This window comes from Carassius gibelio, chromosome A1 (assembly GCF_023724105.1).
Source record: "Carassius gibelio isolate Cgi1373 ecotype wild population from Czech Republic chromosome A1, carGib1.2-hapl.c, whole genome shotgun sequence".
Lineage (NCBI taxonomy): Eukaryota > Metazoa > Chordata > Actinopteri > Cypriniformes > Cyprinidae > Carassius > Carassius gibelio.
Genome location: NC_068371.1, coordinates 1,609,520 through 1,626,874, shown reverse-complemented (window position 1 = coordinate 1,626,874; position 17,355 = coordinate 1,609,520). Strand labels below are relative to the sequence as shown.

The following is a 17,355-nucleotide window of genomic DNA, read 5'->3' as shown; positions in this document are numbered from 1 at the left end:
AACAAACATACCAATTATGTCATATTAAGCAAAACTTCCTGTCCGCCATTTTGATTCATGTTGAAAACCTTTTTTTTTAAACTCATCCTCAACCGTTTGTCTGATTTTCACCAAAATTGAATCAGATCATCTTCAGACCGTGCTGACAAAAAGTTATGGATTTCGTGTCAATAGACGAAACCGTTTTTGTACAGCGCTGCTTCAGATGTCAGGCATCTTCACAAAATGAGTCTGAGGCTATATCTCTGCAAAGCTTTGTTGTAATTAAGCCAAACTTGTGTGTGCCATTGTCTAACATGGAGAATAGGCTCACAGACACTCACACACAGAAATGAAATGGTTCAACTATTATATGAATAATCAATAAGCATGATTACACACACACACACACACACACACAGAGAGAAGTACATGCCCACACATTTTGTTGTATGTAGATATTTGAAATAAATTATAGGTGACACACAACTCACAGAAAGACTTCTTTTCTTACATTTCTATGTCAGGTTTCATTGCATTCATATTCTGACATAATAGTAAATATTTGATATACATGTATGAATAAATTGTTGAACTTTCACTCAATGGGATCTTAAATGCTTGAACAGTAATATTAAATAATAGTAATATATATTTTTCTAGATGAATCAATCATCGAGACAATGAACTGTAATGTTTTAGTCTTTAGTGAGCCCATTAGTGGTCTTCCAGTGACATCTAGTGGTCGTAAATGCAATTTATCATACAACACTGTCTCTTTAACCTTTATAACTGTTATATGTTGTCTTAATTTCATTCCAAAGAAGCATACGCAATTTATGTATAATTTCACAGTCTAGATAATAGTACTGCACTGATTTTAAATAACCTAGATATGGCTGACAGTAAAAGAATAGAACAGAATTACAGACACACACAAACATGAAATGTTTAAACTACTATATTAATACTCAATAAGCATGCTTAAACCCACACACAGATGCACACATTTTGTTATATATATAGATAATTAAAATAAATGATGGGTGATAAAACCTATTGCAAGTCTTCTGTTTTTATGGGCTTCTATGTCTTTTTTCAGGTTTCATTGCAATCATAATCTGGCATAATTATAAACATTAGATATATCTGTATGAATAAATTGGTAAACTTTGACTCAATGTGATCTGAAATGCTTGAACAGTAATATTAAATAATAGTAATATAAATTTTTTCTAGATGAATCCCTCAACAAGCCCATAAACTGTAATGTTTTAGTCTTTAGTGAGCTCATTAGTGGTCTTCCGGTGACATCTAGTGGTTATAATTGCAATTTTTTATTCAACACTGGGTTTTGAAGCTTTATAAATATTACAGTGTTCTTTTTTACCTAATCTCTGTTAAATTTTGCATGATTGTTTAGAAAAAATACAGATCTAATGCATGTGTGATTATATTACCCCTTTTTTTTTGCAGTTTAATGCCATTCACAACAGAAATCTTTTGTTTTTTAGGCCATTTTAACTGTTATAGCACCAGCTATTTTCTGATCTTAATGAAACTTTGCATGCTTGGTGGGTCATCTTTCACATGTTATAACCAAGTTTCATAAAGTTTTGAGTTTTTGTTTCAGTTTTATAGGCTTTAGGTTACATATGGCCACGGCCCTTTCCTAAATGACCTCTTATAGCTAACCAAAGGACAAAATGCAACATATTTTTGAAAATTATTGATCTAGAGAGTCCAGAGAATATTATTGCAGTGGTTTGATCAAGACTGAACAAAAAACCAGGTGACCCAAAACATTCAAATTCGTGGACCAATTTTACGAAAAAGGCTATAACTCGGGAACAAAATGAGATATCTTCACCAAACTCAGAACTCATATGCATGAACAAAAACTTTAGTCAAATTATTATTTTTTTTCCATATCTGCCACTTGGTGGCGCTACAGGATGAAAAAAAATCAAATGGCTATAACTAAGCAACCGTTGATCCAATCAACTTGAAAATTGATATGGCCCAATGTGGCACAAGTGCTCTATGAGGAATTTCACTTATCTTAAAAAACATGGCCGCCATTGGCCAAACAACTTTAAGCACCTATTTGACAAGGTTAATGGAAGTCGATCGGAACGAAACTCGGTGGGCATGTTCGACTCATTGCCCTAAAGGTCTGTAAGTATTTTGAAAGAAATTGCCCACAACATTGTCACCTCCCACAGAACACAACAAAGCGATTTGATTACAGCGCCACCTATTTTCCAAAAATGATAATGCATCATTTTACTGGAGTTTTACTGGCTGTTTCAATTACACTCTTCCAATAATTGCTTTTCTTACTCGTTGCATTTGGTCTGATGCTCCATGCCATGCTTAGCTCCTCGCTGTGGAACTTTTATTAACGATTTTCAGCCATTTCAATTACAATCATGCAATTATTAATTTCATTATTCATTGTTGCATTTGGTCTGATGCTACATATGCTTAGCTCCTGATGTTGCCGCTGGAATGCTTGGCCCCGTGATTGCTGCTTGCAGCTATATTTATTATTATTATTCTTCTTCTTCCACCCCAAGTCTATGGTAGCCCATAGAACCGATTGCGGGAAAGTTGTATAATTTGGCACACTAATAGAGGACTGTCTGAACATTAACCGTAGCAAATTTGAAGTCTCTAACTCAAACTCTCTAGCGCCACCAATTGTCTAAACTTTCAAAAACTTGATGCTAATAACTCTTGAACCGTAAGCCACAAAATGAAAATTCTTTTTTCCTGTGATTCCTTGGCTCATGCCGAGTCGAATGGACACCGAAATTCAAAAATCGCAAGGCTTAGTTTTTTCGCTATCGTCAATTGTTCGTAAAACCTACTTTTTCGAACTCGTCCTAGGCCGTTGCACCGATTGTCACGAAAATTGAGTCAGATAATCTTCAGACCATGCTGGCAAGAAGTTATGGAATTCAAGTTGATTTCTCAAACCGTTTCCGAATAGCTCATGAACGAATTCTTCGAAAAGCACGCAAACGTGAACGTGAGGCTATATCTCCGCAACGGTTTGGCCTATTGAGACCAATCTTGGTGGGTCTTATAACAACCATTCCCTGGGACTACCTGCAGTGTTTCGGCGCTGTGCCCCCTAGTGGTCAGGAGATATGAAAAATGCATGTTTTTGCTCATAACTTCTGAACGGTTTTGCCAAAAATCACAAAAGTGGTGTCTTTAGATTCAGTGCATCATTCCGAGTCGAATGATACCGAATTTTCCCAATTCGGCCATTTTGGGCGTCGGCCATTTTGGATTTAGTTGTAAATTGCTGTATCTTAAGAATGAAGTTCCGTATCGTTTCGCAAATAATTACAAAAATGTCCGGCTCCATGCCCTGAATGTACACAAAAAAATTGGGGGCAGCGCCACCTTGTGGCCAATAGTTATAACGATTTTTTCGAAAAATGCTAATAACTTTTGCATACATTAGCCTATTGTAACAAAGCTGATGTTGATAGATTCCTTGGGTCATGCCGAGAACACCGATACCCCATTTGTCAATTTTGGCAAAATTTCCTGTCCGCCATTTTGATTCATGTTGAAAACCTACTTTTTTGAACTCCTCCTAGACCGTTGCTCAGATTTTCACCAAATTTGATTTGGATCATCTTCAGACCATGCTGGCAAAAAGTTATGGAATTTGTGTCGATACACGTAACCGTTTTCAATTAGCGTACCAACGAATTTGCTGGAAAGATGCCAAACTGCATCTGAGGCTGTATCTCTGCAAAGGTTGGAGATATTTACACAAAACTTAATATGTGACATTGTCACATCACATTGACCACGCCACATCATTTTGGTCACAGCGCCACCTATTGGTCAAGAGTAATAAACCAATCAATAACCGCTAATTATTACATTTCCAATAATGCTAATAACTTTTGATTGCATTAGCCTATTATCATGAAACATGTCTCAAAATGTTCCTTGGGACATGCCGACAACATACATACCAATTATGTCATATTAAGCAAAACTTCCTGTCCGCCATTTTGATTCATGTTGAAAACCTTTTTTTTTAAACTCATCCTCAACCGTTTGTCTGATTTTCACCAAAATTGAATCAGATCATCTTCAGACCGTGCTGACAAAAAGTTATGGATTTTGTGTCAATAGACGAAACCGTTTTTGTACAGCGCTGCTTCAGATATCAGGCATCTTCACAAAATGAGTCTGAGGCTATATCTCTGCAAAGCCCATTAGTGGTCTTCCAGTGACATCTAGTGGTCGTAAATGCAATTTATCATACAACACTGTCTCTTTAACCTTTATAACTGTTATATGTTGTCTTAATTTCATTCCAAAGAAGCATACGCAATTTATGTATAATTTCACAGTCTAGATAATAGTACTGCACTGATTTTAAATAACCTAGATATGGCTGACAGTAAAAGAATAGAACAGAATTACAGACACACAAAACATGAAACGTTTAAACTACTATATTAATACTCAATAAGCATGCTTAAACCCACACACAGATGCACACATTTTGTTATATATATAGATAATTAAAATAAATGATGGGTGATAAAACCTATTGCAAGTCTTCTGTTTTTATGGGCTTCTATGTCATTTTTCAGGTTTCATTGCAATCATAATCTGGCATAATTATAAACATTAGATATATCTGTATGAATAAATTGGTAAACTTTGACTCAATGTGATCTGAAATGCTTGAACAGTAATATTAAATAATAGTAATATACATTTTTTCTAGATGAATCCCTCAACAAGCCCATAAACTGTAATGTTTTAGTCTTTAGTGAGCTCATTAGTGGTCTTCCGTTGACATCTAGTGGTTATAATTGCAATTTTTTATTCAACACTGGGTTTTGAAGCTTTATAAATATTACAGTGTTCTTTTTTACCTAATCTCTGTTAAATTTTGCATGATTGTTTAGAAAAAATACAGATCTAATGCATGTGTGATTATATTACCCCTTTTTTTTGCAGTTTAATGACATTCACAACAGAAATCTTTTGTTTTTTAGGCCATTTTAACTGTTATAGCACCAGCTATTTTCTGATCTTAATGAAACTTTGCATGCTTGGTGGGTCATCTTTCACATGTTATAACCAAGTTTCATAAAGTTTTGAGTTTTTGTTTCAGTTTTATAGGCTTTAGGTTACATGTGGCCACGGCCCTTTCCTAAATGACCTCTTATAGCTAACCAAAGGACAAAATGCAACATATTTTTGAAAATTATTGATCTAGAGAGTCCAGAGAATATTATTGCAGTGGTTTGATCAAGACTGAACAAAAAACCAGGTGACCCAAAACATTCAAATTCGTGGACCAATTTTACGACAAAGGCTATAACTCGGGAACAAAATGAGATATCTTCACCAAACTCAGAACTCATATGCATGAACAAAAACTTTAGTCAAATTATTATTTTTTTTTCCATATCTGCCACTTGGTGGCGCTACAGGATGAAAAAAAATCAAATGGCTATAACTAAGCAACCGTTGATCCAATCAACTTGAAAATTGATATGGCCCAATGTGGCACAAGTGCTCTATGAGGAATTTCACTTATCTTAAAAAACATGGCCGCCATTGGCCAAACAACTTTAAGCGCCTATTTGACAAGGTTAATGGAAGTCTTAGTCTTAGGCTTAGTTTTTTCGCTATCGTCAATTGTTCGTAAAACCTACTTTTTCAAACTCGTCCTAGGCCGTTGCACCGATTGTCACGAAAATTGAATCAGATAATCTTCAGACCATGCTGGCAAAAAGTTATGGAATTCAAGTTGATTTCTCAAACCGTTTCCGAATAGCTCATGAACGAATTCTTCGAAAAGCACGCAAACGTGAACGTGAGGCTATATCTCAGCAACGGTTTGGCCTATTGAGACCAATCTTGGTGGGTCTTATAACAACCATTCCCTGGGACTACCTGCAGTGTTTCGGCGTTGTGCCCCCTAGTGGTCAGGAGATATGAAAAATGCATGTTTTTGCTCATAACTTCTGAACGGTTTTGCCAAAAATCACAAAAGTGGTGTCTTTAGATTCAGTGCATCATTCCGAGTCGAAAGATACCGAATTTTCCCAATTCGGCCATTTTGGGCGTCGGCCATTTTGAATTTAGTTGTAAATTGCTGTATCTTAAGAATGAAGTTCCGTATCGTTTCGCAAATAATTACAAAAATGTCCGGCTCCATGCCCTGAATGTACACAAAAAAATTGGGGGCAGCGCCACCTTGTGGTCAATAGTTATAACGATTTTTCGAAAAATGCTAATAACTTTTGCATACATTAGCCTATTGTAACAAAACTGATGTTGATAGATTCCTTGGGTCATGCCGAGAACACTGATACCCCATTTGTCAATTTTGGCAAAATTTCCTGTCCGCCATTTTGATTCATGTTGAAAACCTACTTTTTCGAACTCCTCCTAGACCGTTGCTCAGATTTTCACCAAATTTGATTTGGATCATCTTCAGACCATGCTGGCAAAAAGTTATGGAATTTGTGTCGATACACGTAACCGTTTTCAATTAGCGTACCAACGAATTTGCTGGAAAGATGCCAAACTGCATCGGAGGCTGTATCTCTGCAAAGGTTGGAGATATTTACACAAAACTTAATATGTGACATTGTCACATCACATTGACCACGCCACATCATTTTGGTCACAGCGCCACCTATTGGTCAAGAGTAATAAACCAATCAATAACCGCTTATTATTACATTTCCAATAATGCTAATAACTTTTGATTGCATTAGCCTATTATCATGAAACATGTCTCAAAATGTTCCTTGGGACATGCCGACAACATACATACCATTTATGTCATATTAAGCAAAACTTCCTGTCCGCCATTTTGATTCATGTTGAAAACCTTTTTTTTTAAACTCATCCTCAACCGTTTGTCTGATTTTCACCAAAATTGAATCAGATCATCTTCAGACCGTGCTGACAAAAAGATATGGATTTCGTGTCAATAGACGAAACCGTTTTTGTACAGCGCTGCTTCAGATGTCAGGCATCTTCACAAAATGAGTCTGAGGCTATATCTCTGCAAACCTTTGTTGTAATTAAGCCAAACTTGTGTGTGCCATTGTCTAACATGGAGAATAGGCTCACAGACACTCACACACAGAAATGAAATGGTTCAACTATTATATGAATAATCAATAAGCATGATTACACACACACACACACACACACACACACAGAGAGAAGTACATGCCCACACATTTTGTTGTATGTAGATATTTGAAATAAATTATAGGTGACACACAACTCACAGAAAGACTTCTTTTCTTACATTTCTATGTCAGGTTTCATTGCATTCATATTCTGACATAATAGTAAACATTTGATATACATGTATGAATAAATTGTTGAACTTTCACTCAATGTGATCTTAAATGCTTGAACAGTAATATTAAATAATAGTAATATATATTTTTCTAGATGAATCAATCATCGAGACAATGAACTGTAATGTTTTAGTCTTTAGTGAGCCCATTAGTGGTCTTCCAGTGACATCTAGTGGTCGTAAATGCAATTTATCATACAACACTGTCTCTTTAACCTTTATAACTGTTATATGTTGTCTTAATTTCATTCCAAAGAAGCATACGCAATTTATGTATAATTTCACAGTCTAGATAATAGTACTGCACTGATTTTAAATAACCTAGATATGGCTGACAGTAAAAGAATAGAACAGAATTACAGACACACACAAACATGAAATGTTTAAACTACTATATTAATACTCAATAAGCATGCTTAAACCCACACACAGATGCACACATTTTGTTATATATATAGATAATTAAAATAAATGATGGGTGATAAAACCTATTGCAAGTCTTCTGTTTTTATGGGCTTCTATGTCATTTTTCAGGTTTCATTGCAATCATAATCTGGCATAATTATAAACATTAGATATATCTGTATGAATAAATTGGTAAACTTTGACTCAATGTGATCTGAAATGCTTGAACAGTAATATTAAATAATAGTAATATACATTTTTTCTAGATGAATCCCTCAACAAGCCCATAAACTGTAATGTTTTAGTCTTTAGTGAGCTCATTAGTGGTCTTCCGGTGACATCTAGTGGTTATAATTGCAATTTTTTATTCAACACTGGGTTTTGAAGCTTTATAAATATTACAGTGTTCTTTTTTACCTAATCTCTGTTAAATTTTGCATGATTGTTTAAAAAAAAATACAGATCTAATGCATGTGTGATTATATTACCCCTTTTTTTTTGCAGTTTAATGCCATTCACAACAGAAATCTTTTGTTTTTTAGGCCATTTTAACTGTTATAGCACCAGCTATTTTCTGATCTTAATGAAACTTTGAATGCTTGGTGGGTCATCTTTCACATGTTATAACCAAGTTTCATAAAGTTTTGAGTTTTTGTTTCAGTTTTATAGGCTTTAGGTTACATGTGGCCACGGCCCTTTCCTAAATGACCTCTTATAGCTAACCAAAGGACAAAATGCAACATATTTTTGAAAATTATTGATCTAGAGAGTCCAGAGAATATTATTGCAGTGGTTTGATCAAGACTGAACAAAAAACCAGGTGACCCAAAACATTCAAATTCGTGGACCAATTTTACGAAAAAGGCTATAACTCTGGAACAAAATGAGATATCTTCACCAAACTCAGAACTCATATGCATGAACAAAAACTTTAGTCAAATTATTATTTTTTTTCCATATCTGCCACTTGGTGGCGCTACAGGATGAAAAAAAATCAAATGGCTATAACTAAGCAACCGTTGATCCAATCAACTTGAAAATTGATATGGCCCAATGTGGCACAAGTGCTCTATGAGGAATTTCACTTATCTTAAAAAACATGGCCGCCATTGGCCAAACAACTTTAAGCACCTATTTGACAAGGTTAATGGAAGTCGAACTTGGTGGGCATGTTCGACTCATTGCCCTAAAGGTCTGTAAGTATTTTGAAAGAAATTGCCCACAACATTGTCACCTCCCACAGAACACAACAAAGCGATTTGATTACAGCGCCACCTATTTTCCAAAAATGATAATGCATCATTTTACTGGAGTTTTACTGGCTGTTTCAATTACACTCTTCCAATAATTGCTTTTCTTACTCGTTGCATTTGGTCTGATGCTCCATGCCATGCTTAGCTCCTCGCTGTGGAACTTTTATTAACGATTTTCAGCCATTTCAATTACAATCATGCAATTATTAATTTCATTATTCATTGTTGCATTTGGTCTGATGCTACATATGCTTAGCTCCTGATGTTGCCGCTGGAATGCTTGGCCCCGTGATTGCTGCTTGCAGCTATATTTAGGGGCCAAGCACCGAAGGTGCGTAGGCACCTATTGTTTTCGTTGGCGTTATTATTCTTCTTCTTCTTCTTCCGCCGCAAGTCTATGGCAGCCCATAGAACCGTTTGCGGGAAAGTTGTATAATTTGGCACACTGATAGAGGACAGTCCCAACATTAACTATAGCAAATTTGAAGCCTCTAACTCCTACTCTCTAGCGCCACCACTTGTCCAAACTTTCAATGTTTGTATGCTAATAACTTTTGAACCGTAAGCCAGAAAATGGAAATTCTTTTTTCCTCTGAATCCTTGGCTCAAGCCAAGTCGAATGAACCCCAAAATTCAAAAATCGCAAGGTTTAGTTTTTTCGCTATTTTCAACTTTTCGAAAAACTTACTTTTTCGAACTCGTCCTAGACGGTGTGTCCGATTTTCACGAAAATTGGCTCAGATCATCATCAGACCATGCTGGCAAAAAGTTATGGAATTCAAGTTGATTCGTCCAACCGTTGTCGAATGACACGTAAACTAATTTGACGAAATGCACGCAAAAATGCACGTGAGGCTATATCTCGGCAACAGTTTGTCATATTGAGACCAAACTTGGTGTGTGTTTTAACAAGCATGAACTGAGACTACCTGCAGTGTTTCGACACAGCGCCACCTAGTGGTCAGGAGATATGAAAAATGCATATTTTGGCTTATAACTTCTGAATGGTTTGGCCAAAAATCACACAACTGGTCTCTTTAGATTCAGTGAGTCATCTCGAGTCGAATGATATCCAATTTTCCCGTGTCGGCCATTTTAGGCGTCGGCCATTTTGAATTATGTGTTAAAATGCTGTATTTTTTGAACGCAGCATCGTATCGTTTCGCAAATAATTACAAAAATATTCGGCTCCATGCCCTGAAGGTACTCAAAAAGTTTGGTGGCAGCGCCACCTTGTAGCCAATAGTTATAATGAAATATCACATAAATGCTAATAACTTTTGAATAATTTAGACTATTAAAATTAAAATGGTCTCGCTATATTCTGTGGGTCATGCCGAGAGCATTGATACCAATTATGTGAAAATTGGCCTTACTTCCTGTCCGCCATTTTGCTTAATGTTGAAAACCTACTTTTTCGAACTCCTCCTAGACCGTTAGTCCAATTTTCACCAAATTTGACGTGAATCATCTTCAGACCATGCTGGCAAAAAGTTATGGATTTCGTGTCGATATACGAAACAGTTCTCATTTAGCGCATCAACGAATTTGCTGGAAGGGTGCCAAAATGCATTTGAGGCTGTATCTCTGCAACGCTTTGACATATTTGCACCAAATTTTGTATGTGTCATCGCCACCTCACACTGACCATGCCACAGAAATTTGGTGACAGCGCCACCTATTGGTCAAGAGTAATAAACCATTCATTAACCATGAATAATTACACTTGTAAAAATGCTAATAACTTTTTAATGCATTAGCCCATTCGAATGGAACTGGGCTCAAAATATTCCCTGGTTTATGCCGATAACATAGATACCAAATATACCACGGTAAGCTGAACTTCCGGTCCGCCATTTTGATTTATGTTGAAAACATACTTTTTCGAACTCCTGATCAACCGTATGTCCGATTTTCACCAAATTCGAATCAAATGATCTTCAGGCTATACTGATTCAAAGTTATGGATTTTGAGTCGATAGACAAAACCGTTTTCGCATACCACATCGACGAATTTGAGGCACAATGAGAAAATGACACTTGAGGCTGTATCCCTGGAATGCTTTGGCATATTGACACCAAACTTTGTGTGTGTCATTGAAAAGACACACAGAGTACACCAAATTGATTTTATAACAGTGTCACCTATTGGTCAAGCTTGATAAACCAAGTAATCATGCTACTAGAGGTGGTATTGGTGTTTTTTTTTTTTGCCATTTCAAATACAATAATTCCAAAATTGCTGTTATTGCTCATTAATGTATTTGGTGTGATGCTTTATGCGATGCTTAGCTACTACATTTGCCGTTGGAGTGCTTGGCCCCGTAATTGCTGCTTGCAGCTATATTTAGGGGCCAAGCACCGAAGGTGCGTAGGCACCTATTGTAATCGTTGGCGTTATTAGGGGCCAAGCACCGAAGGTGCGAAGGCACCTATTGTGTTTGTAGGCGTTATTATTAGGGGCCAAGCACCGAAGGTGCGAAGGCACCTATTGTGTTTGTTGGCGTTATTATTAGGGGCCAAGCACCGAAGGTGCGAAGGCACCTATTGTGTTTGTTGGCGTTATTAGGGGCCAAGCACCGAAGGTGCGTAGGCACCTATTGTTTCCGTTGGTGTTATTATTATTCTGCTTCTTCTTCTTCTTCTTCTTCTTCCGCCGCAAGTCTATGGCAGCCCATAGAACCGATTGCGGGAAAGTTGTATAATTTGGCACACTGATAGAGGACAGTCCCAACATTAACTATAGCAAATTTGAAGTCTCTATCTCCTACTCTCTAGCGCCACCACTTGTCCAAACTTTCAATGTTTGTATGCTAATAACTTTTGAACCGTAAGCCAGAAAATGGAAATTCTTTTTTCCTCTGAATCCTTGGCTCATGCCAAGTCGAATGAACCCCAAAATTCAAAAATCGCAAGGTTTAGTTTTTTCGCTATTTTCAATTATTCGAAAAACCTACTTTTTCGAACTCGTCCTAGACGGTTAGTCCGATTGCCACGAAAATTGGCTCAGATCATCTTCAGACCATGCTGGCAAAAAGTTATGGAATTCAAGTTGATTCGTCCAACTGTTGTCGAATGACACGTAAACAAATTTGACGAAAAGCACGCAAACATGCACGTGAGGCTATATCCCGGCAACGGTTTGTCATATTGAGACCAAACTTGGCGTGTGTTATAACAAGCATGAACTGAGACTACCTGCAGTGTTTCGACACAGCGCCACCTAGTGGTCAGGAGATATGAAAAATGCATATTTTGGCTTATAACTACTGAATGGTTTGGCCAAAAATCACACAACTGGTCTCTTTAGATTCAGTGAGTCATGTCGAGTCGAATGATATCCAATTTTCCTGTGTCGGCCATTTTAGGCGTCGGCCATTTTGAATTATGTTTTAAAATGCTGTATTTTTTGAACGCAGCATCGTATCGATTCGCAAATAATTACAAAAATATTCGGCTCCATGCCCTGAAGGTACTCAAAAAGTTTGGTGGCAGCGCCACCTTGTGGCCAATAGTTATAATGAAATATCACATAAATGCTAATAACTTTTGAATAAATTAGTCTATTAAAATTAAAATGGTCTCGCTATATTCTGTGGGTCATGCCGAGAGCATTGATACCAATAATGTGAAAATTGGCTTTACTTCCTGTCCGCCATTTTGCTTAATGTTGAAAACCTACTTTTTCGAACTCCTCCTAGACCGTTAGTCCGATTTTCACCAAATTTGACGTGAATCATCGTCAGACCATGCTGGCAAAAAGTTATGGATTTCGTGTCGATATACGAAACGGTTGTCATTTAACGCATCAACGAATTTGCTGGAAAGGTGCCAAAATGCATTTGAGGCTGTATCTCTGCAACGCTTTGACATATTTGCACCAAACTTTGTATGTGTCATCGCCACCTCAGACTGACAATGCCACATAAATTTGGTAACAGCGCCACCTATTGGTCAAGAGTAATAAACCATTCATTAACAATGAATATTTACACTTTTAAAAATGCTAATAACTTTTTAGTCCATTAGCCTATTGCAACGAATCTGGGTTAAAAATATTCCCTGGCTTATGCCGATAACATAGATACCAAATATGCCAGTGTTTACTGAAGTTCCGGTCCACCATTTTGATTTATGTGGAAAACCTACTTTTTCGAACTCCTCATGAACCGTAGGTCCAATTTTCACCAAATTCGAATCAGATGATCTTCAGACTATGTTGACACAAAGTTATGGATTTTGTGTCGATAGACAAAACCGTTTTCGCATACCAAAGCGACGAAGTTGAAACACAATGACAAAATGACACTTGAGGCTGCATCTCTGGAATGCTGTGGCATATTAACACCAAACTTTGTGTGTGTCATTGAAAAGTCACACAGAGTACACCAAATTGATTTCATAACAGTGCCACCTATTGGTCAAACTTTATAAGCCAAGTAATCATGCTACTAGAGGTGGTATTATGATTTTTTTTTTTGCCATTTCAATTACAATAATTCCAAAATTACTGTTATTGCTCATTAATGTATTTGGTGTGATGCTTCATGCCATGCTTAGCTCCTACATTTGCCGTTGGAGTGCTTGGCCCCGTAATTGCTGCTTGCAGCTATATTTATTATTCTTCTTCTTCTTCCACCCCAAGTCTATGGTAGCCCATAGAACCGATTGCGGGAAAGTTGTATAATTTGGCACACTAATAGAGGACTGTCTGAACATTAACCGTAGCAAATTTGAAGTCTCTAACTCAAACTCTCTAGCGCCACCAATTGTCTAAACTTTCAAAAACTTGATGCTAATAACTCTTGAACCGTAAGCCACAAAATGAAAATTCTTTTTTCCTGTGATTCCTTGGCTCATGCCGAGTCGAATGGACACCGAAATTCAAAAATCGCAAGGCTTAGTTTTTTCGCTATCGTCAATTGTTCGTAAAACCTACTTTTTCGAACTCGTCCTAGGCCGTTGCACCGATTGTCACGAAAATTGAATCAGATAATCTTCAGACCATGCTGGCAAAATGTTATGGAATTCAAGTTGATTTCTCAAACCGTTTCCGAATAGCTCATGAACGAATTCTTCGAAAAGCACGCAAACGTGAACGTGAGGCTATATCTCCGCAACGGTTTGGCCTATTGAGACCAATCTTGGTGGGTCTTATAACAACCATTCCCTGGGACTACCTGCAGTGTTTCGGCGCTGTGCCCCCTAGTGGTCAGGAGATATGAAAAATGCAAGTTTTTGCTCATAACTTCTGAACGGTTTTGCCAAAAATCACAAAAGTGGTGTCTTTAGATTCAGTGCATCATTCCGAGTCGAATGATACCGAATTTTCCCAATTCGGCCATTTTGGGCGTCGGCCATTTTGGATTTAGTTGTAAATTGCTGTATCTTAAGAATGAAGTTCCGTATCGTTTCGCAAATAATTACAAAAATGTCCGGCTCCATGCCCTGAATGTACACAAAAAAATTGGGGGCAGCGCCACCTTGTGGTCAATAGTTATAACGATTTTTTCGAAAAATGCTAATAACTTTTGCATACATTAGCCTATTGTAACAAAGCTGATGTTGATAGATTCCTTGGGTCATGCCGAGAACACCGATACCCCATTTGTCAATTTTGGCAAAATTTCCTGTCCGCCATTTTGATTCATGTTGAAAACCTACTTTTTCGAACTCCTCCTAGACCGTTGCTCAGATTTTCACCAAATTTGATTTGGATCATCTTCAGACCATGTTGGCAAAAAGTTATGGAATTTGTGTCGATACACGTAACCGTTTTTAATTAGCGTACCAACGAATTTGCTGGAAAGATGCCAAACTGCATCTGAGGCTGTATCTCTGCAAAGGTTGGAGATATTTACACAAAACTTAATATGTGACATTGTCACATCACATTGACCACGCCACATCATTTTGGTCACAGCGCCACCTATTGGTCAAGAGTAATAAACCAATCAATAACCGCTAATTATTACATTTCCAATAATGCTAATAACTTTTGATTGCATTAGCCTATTATCATGAAACATGTCTCAAAATGTTCCTTGGGACATGCCGACAACATGCATACCAATTATGTCATATTAAGCAAAACTTCCTGTCCGCCATTTTGATTCATGTTGAAAACCTTTTTTTTTAAACTCATCCTCAACCGTTTGTCCGATTTTCACCAAAATTGAATCAGATCATCTTCAGACCGTGCTGACAAAAAGTTATGGATTTCGTGTCAATAGACGAAACCGTTTTTGTACAGCGCTGCTTCAGATGTCAGGCATCTTCACAAAATGAGTCTGAGGCTATATCTCTGCAAAGCCCATTAGTGGTCTTCCAGTGACATCTAGTGGTCGTAAATGCAATTTATCATACAACACTGTCTCTTTAACCTTTATAACTGTTATATGTTGTCTTAATTTCATTCCAAAGAAGCATACGCAATTTATGTATAATTTCACAGTCTAGATAATAGTACTGCACTGATTTTAAATAACCTAGATATGGCTGACAGTAAAAGAATAGAACAGAATTACAGACACACACAAACATGAAATGTTTAAACTACTATATTAATACTCAATAAGCATGCTTAAACCCACACACAGATGCACACATTTTGTTATATATATAGATAATTAAAATAAATGATGGGTGATAAAACCTATTGCAAGTCTTCTGTTTTTATGGGCTTCTATGTCATTTTTCAGGTTTCATTGCAATCATAATCTGGCATAATTATAAACATTAGATATATCTGTATGAATAAATTGGTAAACTTTGACTCAATGTGATCTGAAATGCTTGAACAGTAATATTAAATAATAGTAATATACATTTTTTCTAGATGAATCCCTCAACAAGCCCATAAACTGTAATGTTTTAGTCTTTAGTGAGCTCATTAGTGGTCTTCCGGTGACATCTAGTGGTTATAATTGCAATTTTTTATTCAACACTGGGTTTTGAAGCTTTATAAATATTACAGTGTTCTTTTTTACCTAATCTCTGTTAAATTTTGCATGATTGTTTAGAAAAAATACAGATCTAATGCATGTGTGATTATATTACCCCTTTTTTTGCAGTTTAATGCCATTCACAACAGAAATCTTTTGTTTTTTAGGCCTGTTTAAATGTTATCTAACCAAAGGACAAAATACAACATATTTTTTCAAAGTTATTGATCTAGAGAGTCCTGAGAATATTACTGCAGTGGTTTGATCAAGACTGAACAAAAAACCAGGTGACCCAAAACATTCAAATTCGTGGACCAATTTTATGAAAAAGGCTATAACTCGGGAACAAAATGAAATATCTTCACCAAACTCAGAACTCATATGCATGAACAAAAACTTTAGTCAAATTATTTTTTTTTCCATATCTGCCACTTGGTGGCGCTACAGGATGAAAAAAAATCAAATGGCTATAACTAAGCAACCGTTGATCCAATCAACTTGAAAATTGGTATGGCCCAATGTGGCATAAGTGTCTATGAGGAATTTCACTTATCTTAAAAAACATGGCCGCCATTGGCCAAACAACTTTAAGCACCTATTTGACAAGGTTAATGGAAGTCGATCGGAACGAAACTCGGTGGGCATGTTCGACTCATTGCCCTAAAGGTCTGTAAGTATTTTGAAAGAAATTGCCCACAACATTGTCACCTCCCACAGAACACAACAAAGCGATTTGATTACAGCGCCACCTATTTTCCAAAAATGATAATGCATCATTTTACTGGAGTTTTACTGGCTGTTTCAATTACACTCTTCCAATAATTGCTTTTCTTACTCGTTGCATTTGGTCTGATGCTCCATGCCATGCTTAGCTCCTCGCTGTGGAACTTTTATTAACGATTTTCAGCCATTTCAATTACAATCATGCAATTATTAATTTCATTATTCATTGTTGCATTTGGTCTGATGCTACATATGCTTAGCTCCTGATGTTGCCGCTGGAATGCTTGGCCCCGTGATTGCTGCTTGCAGCTATATTTATTAGGGGCCAAGCACCGAAGGTGCGTAGGCACCTATTGTTTTCGTTGGCGTTATTATTATTCTTCTTCTTCTTCTTCTTCTTCCGCCGCAAGTCTATGGCAGCCCATAGAACCGATTGCGGGAAAGTTGTATAATTTGGCACACTGATAGAGGACAGTCCCAACATTAACTATAGCAAATTTGAAGTCTCTATCTCCTACTCTCTAGCGCCACCACTTGTCCAAACTTTCAATGTTTGTATGCTAATAACTTTTGAACCGTAAGCCAGAAAATGGAAATTCTTTTTTCCTCTGAATCCTTGGCTCATGCCGAGTCGAATGGACACCAAAATTCAAAAATCGCAAGGTTTAGT

At 36.9% G+C, this 17,355-nt stretch overlaps 2 long non-coding RNA genes across 2 annotated transcripts in view; both read left to right on the top strand.

Moving 5' to 3' along the window:
* Nucleotides 1-17,355, top strand: part of LOC127949547 (uncharacterized) — a 157,701-nt gene that overhangs the window by 20,014 nt on the left and 120,332 nt on the right. The gene's annotated exons all lie outside the window — the stretch shown is intronic.
* Nucleotides 1-17,355, top strand: part of LOC127949437 (uncharacterized) — a 44,295-nt gene that overhangs the window by 11,740 nt on the left and 15,200 nt on the right. The gene's annotated exons all lie outside the window — the stretch shown is intronic.